This window comes from Pan troglodytes, chromosome 2 (assembly GCF_028858775.2).
Source record: "Pan troglodytes isolate AG18354 chromosome 2, NHGRI_mPanTro3-v2.0_pri, whole genome shotgun sequence".
Taxonomy (NCBI): domain Eukaryota; kingdom Metazoa; phylum Chordata; class Mammalia; order Primates; family Hominidae; genus Pan; species Pan troglodytes.
In genome coordinates, this window is record NC_086015.1 from 198,876,901 (window position 1) to 198,891,440 (window position 14,540).

Below are 14,540 nucleotides of genomic sequence, written 5' to 3' on the forward strand. Positions count from 1 at the left end.
CTTCTCAGATGACCAAGATGGTGCTGCAGATGGTGCTGAGGATGGAGAACCCACCAAGCCCCGCTAGGAGCCACCTAGACTGGATGTAGAGCATGGTGAGCTCCCTGCAGGTTCTCTGAGAAGGAGTGGATGGCAGCCTGCTCCTTGCCTTTGTGGCCTCCAGACCCCAAAGTCAGGGAACCAAAAGAAGAAAGGGGCCGTAGCTAGGGCAGAGCTCCACTGCAATGATTGTTTTAGGGGTAGGAGCCAGGATTGCTGTCTGTGGACACTGAAATTTGAATCTCATATACTTTTCATGTGTGACAAAACATTATTCTTCTTTTGTTCTTCTCCTACCATCTAAAAATGTAGAAAACATTCTTAACCTATGAGTTGCACAAAAACAGGCAGTGGCCAGATTTGGCCCATAGACCATAGTTTGCTGACTTCTGCCCTAAATCATCCTCCATTTCTTTCCTTCTGTGTCCTTGTTACTGACAAAGCCACTTTCCCTAAAATGGGGTCTTTCCCTGTTTGGTGCCATGAAGCCAATATGCAAAACCGAAAGTGAGCCTCAAGCAGTACAGGCTTTATTTGGTGGCCATGGAATTGAGAAGTGAGAGCTTGGCTCACAAATCAACTTTTCTGCTCGTGAGACCCAGGAAGTCACAGATACAGGGCATCTTTAGTGAAGGGGCTGAGCATTAAAAGCAAGGGGAGGAGTGGCCAGGTGCAATGGCTCACTCCCATAAACCCAGAACTTTGGGAGGCCAAAATGAGAGGATTGCTGAGACCAGGAGTTCGAGACCATCCTGGTCAACATAGTGATACCCCGCCCATCTCTACAAAAATAAAAATGAAAAAAGCAAGGGGAGGAATCATGCGTTTTCTGGGTCTGGGTGGAGAACTTTTCAAAACCAGAGTGCCACCTTCCTATTTGTTATTTTATGTTTTTTTTTTTTCCCCATCATTGTCATGTTGATTGTTGACTGTTAAGGTGCTAGTGGGACTGTCATTTAACATGGAAATTAGATTATAATGAAGTTAGAGGTCAAGTGAGCTGCCATCTTGGATTCCATCACTCTTAGCTGGTTTGATCACCAGGGAGAAGTTTGGACCTCAGGCATCCTGCTTCCTAAAGATAAACAGTGTTAAGGCAGGGTAGATATGCATGGAGGTCATGTGGGTATTGCACTGGATGACATCTTGGCTTCAGCCCTGATCTGTTCAGAGCCCTCAGCACGGTGCTGGAGGAGAGGCCTTGGGCCGCATCGTGGCATATTGTGGCTTTGGGGAGAAAGAAAAGCAGATACTGCAATGGAAAGAGCGTGCACTTGAGAGTCATACGTGACTTCAACTCCTAGCTCTACCACTTACCACCTAGGTGACCTCAAGCCACTTTCTCAGCCTTTCTGAGACTCTGTTTCCTCATGTGTATCCTAGAGTTTCTCTGATAGGGCTATAGTGAGAATTAGTTGAATTAACTATAGTGAGAATTAAGCCAGGTCTGGAGAGGCCTGGCTACTGGTGAGTGAGGTAACTGAGATCAGGTATGGAGACGCCTGGCTCCTGGTGAGTGAGTTAATTGGGATCCCTTATGGAGGGACCTGGCTCCTGGTGAGTGAGTTAATTGAGATGAGGTATGCAGGGACCTGGCTCCTGGTGAGTGAGTTAATTGAGATCAGGTATGGAGGGACCTGGCTCCTGGTAAGTGAGTTAACTGATATCCATTATGGAGGGACCTGGCTCCTGGTGAGTGAGTGAATTCAGATCACGTATGGAGGCACCTGGCTCCTGGTGAGTGAGATAATTGAGATGAGGTATGGAGGGACCTGGCTCCTGGTGACTGAGTTAATTGAGATCAGGTGTGGACGGACCTGGTTCCTGGTGACTGAGTTAATTGAGACCCGGTGTGGAGGGACCTGGCTCCTGGTGAGTGAGTTAATTGAGACCCGGTGTAGAGGGACCTGGCTCCTGGTGAGTGAGTTAATTGAGATGAGGTATGGAGGGACCTGGCTCCTGGTGAGTGAGTTAATTGAGATCAGGTATGGAGGGACCTGGCTCCTGGTGAGTGAGATAATTGAGATCAAGTATGGAGGGACCTGGCTCCTGGTGAGTGAGTGAATTGAGATGAGGTGTGGAGGGACCTGGCTCCTGGTGAGTGAGTTAATTGAGATGAGGTATGGAGGGACCTGGCTCCTGGTGAGTGAGTTAATTGAGACCCGGTGTAGAGGGACCTGGCTCCTGGTGAGTGAGTTAATTGAGATGAGGTGTGGAGGGACCTGGCTCCTGGTGAGTGAGTTAATTGAGATCAGGTATGGAGGGACGTGGCTCCTGGTGAGTGAGTTAATTGAGATCAGGTGTGGAGGGACCTGGCTCCTGGTGAGTGAGTTAATTGAGACCCGGTGTGGAGGGACCTGGCTCCTGGTGAGTGAGTTAATTGAGATCAGGTATGGAGGGACGTGGCTCCTGGTGAGTGAGTTAATTGAGATCAGGTATGGAGGGACCTGGCTCCTGGTGAGTGAGTTAATTGAGATGAGGTGTGGAGGGACCTGGCTCCTGGTGAGTGAGTTAATTGAGATCAGGTATGGATGGACCTGGCTCCTGGTGAGTGAGTTAATTGAGATCAGGTATGGAGGGACCTGTCTCCTGGTGAGTGAGTTAATTGAGATCAGGTATGGAGGGACCTGGCTCCTGGTGAGTGAGTTAATTGAGATGAGGTGTGGAGGGACCTGGCTCCTGGTGAGTGAGTTAATTGAGATCAGGTATGGGGGGACCTGGCTCCTGGTGAGTGAGTTAATTGAGACCCGGTATGGAGGGACCTGGATCCTGGTGAGTGAGTTAATTGAGATCAGGTATGGAGGGACCTGGCTCCTGGTAAGTGAGTTAACTGATATCCATTATGGAGGGACCTGGCTCCTGGTGAGTGAGTGAATTGAGATCACGTATGGAGGCACCTGGCTCCTGGTGAGTGAGTTAATTGAGATGAGGTATGGAGGGACCTGGCTCCTGGTGACTGAGTTAATTGAGATGAGGTATGGAGGGACCTGGCTCCTGGTGAGTGAGTTAATTGAGATCAGGTGTGGACGGACCTGGTTCCTGGTGACTGAGTTAATTGAGACGCGGTGTGGAGGGACCTGGCTCCTGGTGAGTGAGTTAATTGAGATCAGGTATGGAGGGACCTGGCTGCTGGTGAGTGAGTTAATTGAGATCAGGTATGGAGGGACCTGGCTCCTGGTGAGTGAGTGAATTGAGATCAGGTATGGAGGGACCTGGCTCCTGGTGAGTGAGTGAATTGAGATCAGGTATGGAGGGACCTGGCTCCTGGTGAGTGAGTGAATTGAGATGAGGTGTGGAGGGACCTGGCTCCTGGTGAGTGAGTTAATTGAGATGAGGTATGGAGGGACCTGGCTCCTGGTGAGTGAGTTAATTGAGACCCGGTGTAGAGGGACCTGGCTCCTGGTGAGTGAGTTAATTGAGATGAGGTGTGGAGGGACCTGGCTCCTGGTGAGTGAGTTAATTGAGATCAGGTATGGAGGGACGTGGCTCCTGGTGAGTGAGTTAATTGAGATCAGGTGTGGAGGGACCTGGCTCCTGGTGAGTGAGTTAATTGAGACCCGGTGTGGAGGGACCTGGCTCCTGGTGAGTGAGTTAATTGAGATCAGGTATGGAGGGACGTGGCTCCTGGTGAGTGAGTTAATTGAGATCAGGTATGGAGGGACCTGGCTCCTGGTGAGTGAGTTAATTGAGATGAGGTGTGGAGGGACCTGGCTCCTGGTGAGTGAGTTAATTGAGATCAGGTATGGATGGACCTGGCTCCTGGTGAGTGAGTTAATTGAGATCAGGTATGGAGGGACCTGTCTCCTGGTGAGTGAGTTAATTGAGATCAGGTATGGAGGGACCTGGCTCCTGGTGAGTGAGTTAATTGAGATGAGGTGTGGAGGGACCTGGCTCCTGGTGAGTGAGTTAATTGAGATCAGGTATGGGGGGACCTGGCTCCTGGTGAGTGAGTGAATTGAGACCCGGTATGGAGGGACCTGGATCCTGGTGAGTGAGTTAATTGAGATCAGGTATGGAGGGACCTGGCTCCTGGTAAGTGAGTTAACTGATATCCATTATGGAGGGACCTGGCTCCTGGTGAGTGAGTGAATTGAGATCACGTATGGAGGCACCTGGCTCCTGGTGAGTGAGTTAATTGAGATGAGGTATGGAGGGACCTGGCTCCTGGTGACTGAGTTAATTGAGATGAGGTATGGAGGGACCTGGCTCCTGGTGAGTGAGTTAATTGAGATCAGGTGTGGACGGACCTGGTTCCTGGTGACTGAGTTAATTGAGACGCGGTGTGGAGGGACCTGGCTCCTGGTGAGTGAGTTAATTGAGATCAGGTATGGAGGGACCTGGCTGCTGGTGAGTGAGTTAATTGAGATCAGGTATGGAGGGACCTGGCTCCTGGTGAGTGAGTGAATTGAGATCAGGTATGGAGGGACCTGGCTCCTGGTGAGTGAGTGAATTGAGATCAGGTATGGAGGGACCTGGCTCCTGGTGAGTGAGTTAATTGAGATGAGGTGTGGAGGGACCTGGCTCCTGGTGAGTGAGTTAATTGAGATGAGGTATGCAGGGACCTGGCTCCTGGTGAGTGAGTTAATTGAGATCAGGTATGGAGGGACCTGGCTCCTGGTGAGTGAGTTAATTGAGATCAGGTATAGAGGGACCTGGCTCCTGGGGAGTGAGTTAACTGAGATCCCTTATGGAGGGACCTGGCTCCTGGTGAGTGAGTTACTTGAGACCCGGTGTGGAGGGACCTGGATCCTGGTGAGTGAGTTAATTGAGATCAGGTATGGAGGGACCTGGCTCCTGGTAAGTGAGTTAACTGATATCCATTATGGAGGGACCTGGCTCCTGGTGAGTGAGTGAATTGAGATCACGTATGGAGGCACCTGGCTCCTGGTGAGTGAGTTAATTGAGATCAGGTATGGAGGGACCTGGCTCCTGGTCAGTGAGTTAATTGAGATCAGGTATGGAGGGACCTGGCTCCTGGTGAGTGAGTGAAATGAGATGAGGTATGGAGGGACCTGGCTCCTGGTGAGTGAGTTAATTGAGATCAGGTATGGAGGGACCTGGCTGCTGGTGAGTGAGTGAATTGAGATCAGGTATGGAGGGACCTGGCTCCTGGTGAGTGAGTGAATTGAGATCAGGTATGGAGGGACCTGGCTCCTGGTGAGTGAGTTAATTGAGATGAGGTGTGGAGGGACCTGGCTCCTGGTGAGTGAGTTAATTGAGATCAGGTATGCAGGGACCTGGCTCCTGGTGAGTGAGTTAATTGAGATCAGGTATAGAGGGACCTGGCTCCTGGTGAGTGAGTGAATTGAGACCCGGTGTGGAGGGACCTGGCTCCTGGTGAGTGAGTTAATTGAGATGAGGTATGGAGGGACCTGGCTCCTGGTGAGTGAGTTAATTGAGATCAGGTATAGAGGGACCTGGCTCCTGGGGAGTGAGTTAACTGAGATCCCTTATGGAGGGACCTGGCTCCTGGTGAGTGAGTTAATTGAGACCCGGTGTGGAGGGACCTGGATCCTGGTGAGTGAGTTAATTGAGATCAGGTATGGAGGGACCTGGCTCCTGGTAAGTGAGTTAACTGATATCCATTATGGAGGGACCTGGCTCCTGGTGAGTGAGTGAATTGAGATCACGTATGGAGGCACCTGGCTCCTGGTGAGTGAGTTAATGGAGATCAGGTGTGGAGGGACCTGGCTCCTGGTGAGTGAGTGAAATGAGATGAGGTGTGGAGGGACCTGTCTCCTGGTGAGTGAGTTAATTGAGATGAGGTGTGGAGGGACCTGGCTCCTGGTGAGTGAGTTAATTGAGATGAGGTGTGGAGGGACCTGGCTCCTGGTGAGTGAGTTAATTGAGATCAAGTATGGAGGGACCTGTCTCCTGGTGAGTGAGTTAATTGAGATGAGGTGTGGAGGGACCTGGCTCCTGGTGAGTGAGTTAATTGAGATCAGGTATGGAGGGACCTGGCTCCTGGTGAGTGAGTTAATTGAGATCAAGTATGGAGGGACCTGTCTCCTGGTGAGTGAGTTAATTGAGACCCGGTGTGGAGGGACCTGGCTCCTGGTGAGTGAGTTAATTGAGACCCGGTGTGGAGGGACCTGGCTCCTGGTGAGTGAGTTAATTGAGATCAGGTATGGAGGGACCTGGTTCCTGGTGACTGAGTTAATTGAGATGAGGTGTGGAGGGACCTGGCTCCTGGTGAGTGAGTTAATTGAGATGAGGTGTGGAGGGACCTGGCTCCTGGTGAGTGAGTTAATTGAGACCCGGTGTGGAGGGACCTGGCTCCTGGTGAGTGAGTTAATTGAGATCAGGTATGGAGGGACCTGGCTCCTGGTGAGTGAGTTAATTGAGATGAGGTATGCAGGGACCTGGCTCCTGGTGAGTGAGTTAATTGAGACCCGGTGTGGAGGGACCTGGCTCCTGGTGAGTGAGTTAATTGAGATCAGGTATGGAGGGACCTGGCTCCTGGTGAGTGAGTTAATTGAGATCAGGTATAGAGGGACCTGGCTCCTGGGGAGTGAGTTAACTGAGATCCCTTATGGAGGGACCTGGCTCCTGGTGAGTCAGTTAATTGAGACCCGGTGTGGAGGGACCTGGATCCTGGTGAGTGAGTTAATTGAGATCAGGTATGGAGGGACCTGGCTCCTGGTAAGTGAGTTAACTGATATCCATTATGGAGGGACCTGGCTCCTGGTGAGTGAGTGAATTGAGATCACGTATGGAGGCACCTGGCTCCTGGTGAGTGAGTTAATTGAGATGAGGTATGGAGGGACCTGGCTCCTGGTGAGTGAGTTAATTGAGATCAGGTGTGGACGGACCTGGTTCCTGGTGACTGAGTTAATTGAGACCCGGTGTGGAGGGACCTGGCTCCTGGTGAGTGAGTTAATTGAGATCAGGTATGGAGGGACCTGGCTCCTGGTGAGTGAGTGAATTGAGATCAGGTATGGAGGGACCTGGCTCCTGGTGAGTGAGTTAATTGAGATGAGGTATGGAGGGACCTGGCTCCTGGTCAGTGAGTTAATTGAGATGAGGTATGGAGGGACCTGGCTCCTGGTGAGTGAGTTGAGATGAGGTGTGGAGGGACCTGGCTCCTGGTGAGTGAGTTAATTGAGATCAGGTATGGGGGGACCTGGCTCCTGGTGAGTGAGTTAATTGAGACCCGGTATGGAGGGACGTGGATCCTGGTGAGTGAGTTAATTGAGATCAGGTATGGAGGGACCTGGCTCCTGATAAGTGAGTTAACTGCTATCCATTATGGAGGGACCTGGCTCCTGGTGAGTGAGTGAATTGAGATCAGGTATGGAGGCACCTGGCTCCTGGTGAGTGAGTTAATTGAGATGAGGTATGGAGGGACCTGGCTCCTGGTGAGTGAGTTAATTGAGATCAGGTGTGGACAGACCTGGTTCCTGGTGACTGAGTTAATTGAGACCCGGTGTGGAGGGACCTGGCTCCTGGTGAGTGAGTTAATTGAGATCAGGTATGGAGGGACCTGGCTGCTGGTGAGTGAGTGAATTGAGATCAGGTATGGAGGGACCTGGCTCCTGGTGAGTGAGTGAATTGAGATCAGGTATGGAGGGACCTGGCTCCTGGTGAGTGAGTTAATTGAGATGAGGTGTGGAGGGACCTGGCTCCTGGTGAGTGAGTTAATTGAGATGAGGTATGGAGGGACCTGGCTCCTGGTCAGTGAGTTAATTGAGATCAGGTATGGACGGACCTGGCTCCTGGTGAGTGAGTGAATTGAGACCCGGTGTGGAGGGACCTGGCTCCTGCTGAGTGAGTTAATTGAGATGAGGTATGTAGGGACCTGGCTCCTGGTGAGTGAGTTAATTGAGATCAGGTGTGGAGGGACCTGGCTGCTGGTGCGTGAGTGAATTGAGATCAGGTATGGAGGGACCTGGCTCCTGGTGAGTGAGTTAACTGAGACCCGGTGTGGAGGGACCTGGCTCCTGGTGAGTGCGTTAATTGAGATGAGGTGTGGAGGGACCTGGCTCCTGGTGAGTGAGTTAATTGAGATCAGGTATGGAGGGACCTGGCTCCTGGTGAGTGAGTTACTTGAGATCAGGTGTGGAGGGACCTGGCTGCTGGTGAGTGAGTGAATTGAGATCAGGTATGGAGGGACCTGGCTCCTGGTGAGTGAGTTAACTGAGACCCGGTGTGGAGGGACCTGGCTCCTGGTGAGTGAGTTAATTGAGATCAGGTATGGAGGGACCTGGCTCCTGGTGAGTGAGTCAATTGAGATCAGGTATGGGGGGACCTGGCTCCTGGTGAGTGAGTTAATTGAGATCAGGTATGGAGGGACGTGGCTCCTGGTGAGTGACTTAATTGAGACCTGGTGTAGAGGGACCTGGCTCCTGGTGAGTGAGTTAATTGAGATCAGGTATGGAGGGACCTGTCTCCTGGTGAGTGAGTTGAGATCAGGTATGGAGGGACGTGACTCCTGGTGAGTGAGTTAATTGAGATGAGGTGTGGAGGGACCTGGCTCCTGGTGAGTGAGTTAATTGAGACCCGGTGTGGAGGGACCTGGCTCCTGGTGAGTGAGTTAATTGAGATCAGGTATGGATGGACCTGGCTCCTGGTGAGTGAGTGAATTGAGACCCGGTGTGGAGGGACCCGGCTCCTGGTGAGTGAGTTAATTGAGATGAGGTATGGAGGGACCTGGCTCCTGGTGAGTGAGTTAATTGAGATCAAGTATGGAGGGACCTGTCTCCTGGTGAGTGAGTTAATTGAGATGAGGTGTGGAGGGACCTGGCTCCTGGTGAGTGAGTTAATTGAGATCAGGTATGGAGGGACCTGGCTCCTGGTGAGTGAGTTAATTGAGATCAGGTGTGGAGGGACCTGGCTCCTGGTGAGTGAGTTAATTGAGATCAGGTATGGAGGGACCTGTCTCCTGGCGAGTGAGTTAATTGAGATCAGGTATGGATGGACCTGGCTCCTGGTGAGTGAGTGAATTGAGACCCGGTGTGGAGGGACCTGGCTCCTGGTGAGTGAGTTAATTGAGATGAGGTGTGGAGGGACCTGGCTCCTTGTGAGTGAGTTAATTGAGATCAGGTATGGGGGGACCTGGCTCCTGGTGAGTGAGTGAATTGAGATGAGGTGTGGAGGGACCTGGCTCCTGGTGAGTGAGTTAATTGAGACCCGGTGTAGAGGGACCTGGCTCCTGGTGAGTGAGTTAATTGAGATGAGGTGTGGAGGGACCTGGCTCCTGGTGAGTGAGTTAATTGAGATCAGGTATGGAGGGACGTGGCTCCTGGTGAGTGAGTTAATTGAGATCAGGTTTGGAGGGACCTGGCTCCTGGTGAGTGAGTTAATTGAGACCCGGTGTGGAGGGACCTGGCTCCTGGTGAGTGAGTTAATTGAGATCAGGTATGGAGGGACGTGGCTCCTGGTGAGTGAGTTAATTGAGATCAGGTATGGAGGGACCTGGCTCCTGGTGAGTGAGTTAATTGAGATGAGGTGTGGAGGGACCTGGCTCCTGGTGAGTGAGTTAATTGAGATCAGGTATGGATGGACCTGGCTCCTGGTGAGTGAGTTAATTGAGATCAGGTATGGAGGGACCTGTCTCCTGGTGAGTGAGTTAATTGAGATCAGGTATGGAGGGACCTGGCTCCTGGTGAGTGAGTTAATTGAGATGAGGTGTGGAGGGACCTGGCTCCTGGTGAGTGAGTTAATTGAGATCAGGTATGGGGGGACCTGGCTCCTGGTGAGTGAGTTAATTGAGACCCGGTATGGAGGGACCTGGATCCTGGTGAGTGAGTTAATTGAGATCAGGTATGGAGGGACCTAGCTCCTGGTAAGTGAGTTAACTGATATCCATTATGGAGGGACCTGGCTCCTGGTGAGTGAGTGAATTGAGATCACGTATGGAGGCACCTGGCTCCTGGTGAGTGAGTTAATTGAGATGAGGTATGGAGGGACCTGGCTCCTGGTGACTGAGTTAATTGAGATGAGGTATGGAGGGACCTGGCTCCTGGTGAGTGAGTTAATTGAGATCAGGTGTGGACGGACCTGGTTCCTGGTGACTGAGTTAATTGAGACCCGGTGTGGAGGGACCTGGCTCCTGGTGAGTGAGTTAATTGAGATCAGGTATGGAGGGACCTGGCTGCTGGTGAGTGAGTTAATTGAGATCAGGTATGGAGGGACCTGGCTCCTGGTGAGTGAGTGAATTGAGATCAGGTATGGAGGGACCTGGCTCCTGGTGAGTGAGTTAATTGAGACCCGGTGTGGAGGGACCTGGCTCCTGGTGAGTGAGTTAATTGAGATTAGGTATGGAGGGACCTGGCTCCTGGTGAGTGAGTTAATTGAGATCAGGTATAGAGGGACCTGGCTCCTGGGGAGTGAGTTAACTGAGATCCCTTATGGAGGGACCTGGCTCCTGGTGAGTGAGTTAATTGAGACCCGGTGTGGAGGGACCTGGATCCTGGTGAGTGAGTTAATTGAGATCAGGTATGGAGGGACCTGGCTCCTGGTAAGTGAGTTAACTGATATCCATTATGGAGGGACCTGGCTCCTGGTGAGTGAGTGAATTGAGATCACGTATGGAGGCACCTGGCTCCTGGTGAGTGAGTTAATTGAGATCAGGTATGGAGGGACCTGGCTCCAGGTCAGTGAGTTAATTGAGATCAGGTGTGGAGGGACCTGGCTCCTGGTGAGTGAGTGAAATGAGATGAGGTATGGAGGGACCTGGCTCCTGGTGAGTGAGTTAATTGAGATCAGGTATGGAGGGACCTGGCTGCTGGGGAGTGAGTGAATTGAGATCAGGTATGGAGGGACCTGGCTCCTGGTGAGTGAGTGAATTGAGATCAGGTATGGAGGGACCTGGCTCCTGGTGAGTGAGTTAATTGAGATGAGGTGTGGAGGGAACTGGCTCCTGGTGAGTGAGTTAATTGAGATGAGGTATGCAGGGACCTGGCTCCTGGTGAGTGAGTTAATTGAGATCAGGTATAGAGGGACCTGGCTCCTGGTGAGTGAGTGAATTGAGACCCGGTGTGGAGGGACCTGGCTCCTGGTGAGTGAGTTAATTGAGATGAGGTATGGAGGGACCTGGCTCCTGGTGAGTGAGTTAATTGAGATCAGGTATAGAGGGACCTGGCTCCTGGGGAGTGAGTTAACTGAGATCCCTTATGGAGGGACCTGGCTCCTGGTGAGTGAGTTAATTGAGACCCGGTGTGGAGGGACCTGGATCCTGGTGAGTGAGTTAATTGAGATCAGGTATGGAGGGACCTGGCTCCTGGTAAGTGAGTTAACTGATATCCATTATGGAGGGACCTGGCTCCTGGTGAGTGAGTGAATTGAGATCACGTATGGAGGCACCTGGCTCCTGGTGAGTGAGTTAATTGAGATCAGGTGTGGAGGGACCTGGCTCCTGGTGAGTGAGTGAAATGAGATGAGGTGTGGAGGGACCTGTCTCCTGGTGAGTGAGTTAATTGAGATGAGGTGTGGAGGGACCTGGCTCCTGGTGAGTGAGTTAATTGAGATGAGGTGTGGAGGGACCTGGCTCCTGGTGAGTGAGTTAATTGAGATGAAGTATGGAGGGACCTGTCTCCTGGTGAGTGAGTTAATTGAGATGAGGTGTGGAGGGACCTGGCTCCTGGTGAGTGAGTTAATTGAGATCAGGTATGGAGGGACCTGGCTCCTGGTGAGTGAGTTAATTGAGATCAAGTATGGAGGGACCTGTCTCCTGGTGAGTGAGTTAATTGAGACCCGGTGTGGAGGGACCTGGCTCCTGGTGAGTGAGTTAATTGAGACCCGGTGTGGAGGGACCTGGCTCCTGGTGAGTGAGTTAATTGAGATCAGGTATGGAGGGACCTGGTTCCTGGTGACTGAGTTAATTGAGATGAGGTGTGGAGGGACCTGGCTCCTGGTGAGTGAGTTAATTGAGATGAGGTGTGGAGGGACCTGGCTCCTGGTGAGTGAGTTAATTGAGACCCGGTGTGGAGGGACCTGGCTCCTGGTGAGTGAGTTAATTGAGATGAGGTGTGGAGGGACCTGGCTCCTGGTGAGTGAGTTAATTGAGATCAGGTATGGAGGGACCTGGCTCCTGGTGAGTGAGTTAATTGAGACCCGGTGTGGAGGGACCTGGATCCTGGTGAGTGAGTTAATTGAGATCAGGTATGGAGGGACCTGGCTCCTGGTAAGTGAGTTAACTGATATCCATTATGGAGGGACCTGGCTCCTGGTGAGTGAGTGAATTGAGATCACGTATGGAGGCACCTGGCTCCTGGTGAGTGAGTTAATTGAGATGAGGTATGGAGGGACCTGGCTCCTGGTGACTGAGTTAATTGAGATCAGGTGTGGACGGACCTGGTTCCTGGTGACTGAGTTAATTGAGACCCGGTGTGGAGGGACCTGGCTCCTGGTGAGTGAGTGAATTGAGATGAGGTATGGAGGGACCTGGCTCCTGGTGAGTGAGTGAATTGAGATGAGGTATGGAGGGACCTGGCTCCTGGTGAGTGAGTTAATTGAGATGAGGTATGGAGGGACCTGGCTCCTGGTCAGTGAGTTAATTGAGATGAGGTATGGAGGGACCTGGCTCCTGGTGAGTGGGTTAATTGAGATGAGATGTGGAGGGACCTGGCTCCTGGTGAGTGAGTTAATTGAGATCAGGTATGGGGGGACCTGGCTCCTGGTGAGTGAGTTAATTGAGACCCGGTATGGAGGGACGTGGATCCTGGTGAGTGAGTTAATTGAGATCAGGTATGGAGGGACCTGGCTCCTGATAAGTGAGTTAACTGCTATCCATTATGGAGGGACCTGGCTCGTGGTGAGTGAGTGAATTGAGATCAGGTATGGAGGCACCTGGCTCCTGGTGAGTGAGTTAATTGAGATGAGGTATGGAGGGACCTCGCTCCTGGTGACTGAGTTAATTGAGATCAGGTGTGGACGGACCTGGTTCCTGGTGACTGAGTTAATTGAGACCCGGTGTGGAGGGACCTGGCTCCTGGTGAGTGAGTTAATTGAGATCAGGTATGGAGGGACCTGGCTGCTGGTGAGTGAGTGAATTGAGATCAGGTATGGAGGGACCTGGCTCCTGGTGAGTGAGTGAATTGAGATCAGGTATGGAGGGACCTGGCTCCTGGTGAGTGAGTTAATTGAGATGAGGTGTGGAGGGACCTGGCTCCTGGTGAGTGAGTTAATTGAGATGAGGTATGGAGGGACCTGGCTCCTAGTCAGTGAGTTAATTGAGATCAGGTATGGACGGACCTGGCTCCTGGTGAGTGAGTGAATTGAGACCCGGTGTGGAGGGACCTGGCTCCTGCTGAGTGAGTTAATTGAGATGAGGTATGGAGGGACCTGGCTCCTGGTGAGTGAGTTAATTGAGATCAGGTGTGGAGGGACCTGGCTGCTGGTGCGTGAGTGAATTGAGATCAGGTATGGAGGGACCTGGCTCCTGGTGAGTGAGTTAACTGAGACCCGGTGTGGAGGGACCTGGCTCCTGGTGAGTGAGTTAATTGAGATGAGGTGTGGAGGGACCTGGCTCCTGGTGAGTGAGTTAATTGAGATCAGGTATGGAGGGACCTGGCTCCTGGTGAGTGAGTTAATTGAGATCAGGTGTGGAGGGACCTGGCTGCTGGTGAGTGAGTGAATTGAGATCAGGTATGGAGGGACCTGGCTCCTGGTGAGTGAGTTAACTGAGACCCGTTGTGGAGGGACCTGGCTCCTGGTGAGTGAGTTAATTGAGATCAGGTATGGAGGGACCTGGCTCCTGGTGAGTGAGTCAATTGAGATCAGGTATGGGGGGACCTGGCTCCTGGTGAGTGAGTTAATTGAGATCAGGTATGGAGGGACGTGGCTCCTGGTGAGTGAGTTAATTGAGACCTGGTGTAGAGGGACCTGGCTCCTGGTGAGTGAGTTAATTGAGATCAGGTATGGAGGGACCTGTCTCCTGGTGAGTGAGTTGAGATCAGGTATGGAGGGACGTGACTCCTGGTGAGTGAGTTAATTGAGATGAGGTGTGGAGGGACCTGGCTCCTGGTGAGTGAGTTAATTGAGACCCGGTGTGGAGGGACCTGGCTCCTGGTGAGTGAGTTAATTGAGATCAGGTATGGATGGACCTGGCTCCTGGTGAGTGAGTGAATTGAGACCCGGTGTGGAGGGACCTGGCTCCTGGTGAGTGAGTTAATTGAGATGAGGTATGGAGGTACCTGGCTCCTGGTGAGTGAGTTAATTGAGATCAAGTATGGAGGGACCTGTCTCCTGGTGAGTGAGTTAATTGAGATGAGGTGTGGAGGGACCTGGCTCCTGGTGAGTGAGTTAATTGAGATCAGGTATGGAGGGACCTGGCTCCTGGTGAGTGAGTTAATTGAGATCAGGTGTGGAGGGACCTGGCTCCTGGTGAGTGAGTTAATTGAGATCAGGTATGGAGGGACCTGTCTCCTGGTGAGTGAGTTAATTGAGATCAGGTATGGATGGACCTGGCTCCTGGTGAGTGAGTGAATTGAGACCCGGTGTGGAGGGACCTGGCTCCTGGTGAGTGAGTTAATTGAGATGAGGTGTGGAGGGACCTGGCT

General features: G+C 52.0%; 1 protein-coding gene across 2 annotated transcripts in view; it reads left to right on the plus strand.

Moving 5' to 3' along the window:
- The window catches only part of MUC20 (mucin 20, cell surface associated), a 57,258-nt gene continuing 42,718 nt past the window's right edge, over window positions 1–14,540 (plus strand). The window contains exon 1 of one of the 2 annotated variants that reach the window (XM_063806457.1): window positions 1–95. The gene's annotated coding sequence lies outside the window, so the exon portion shown is untranslated. The remainder of the gene's footprint in view (window positions 96–14,540) is intronic. The other variant, XR_010155415.1, reaches the window with a different exon arrangement.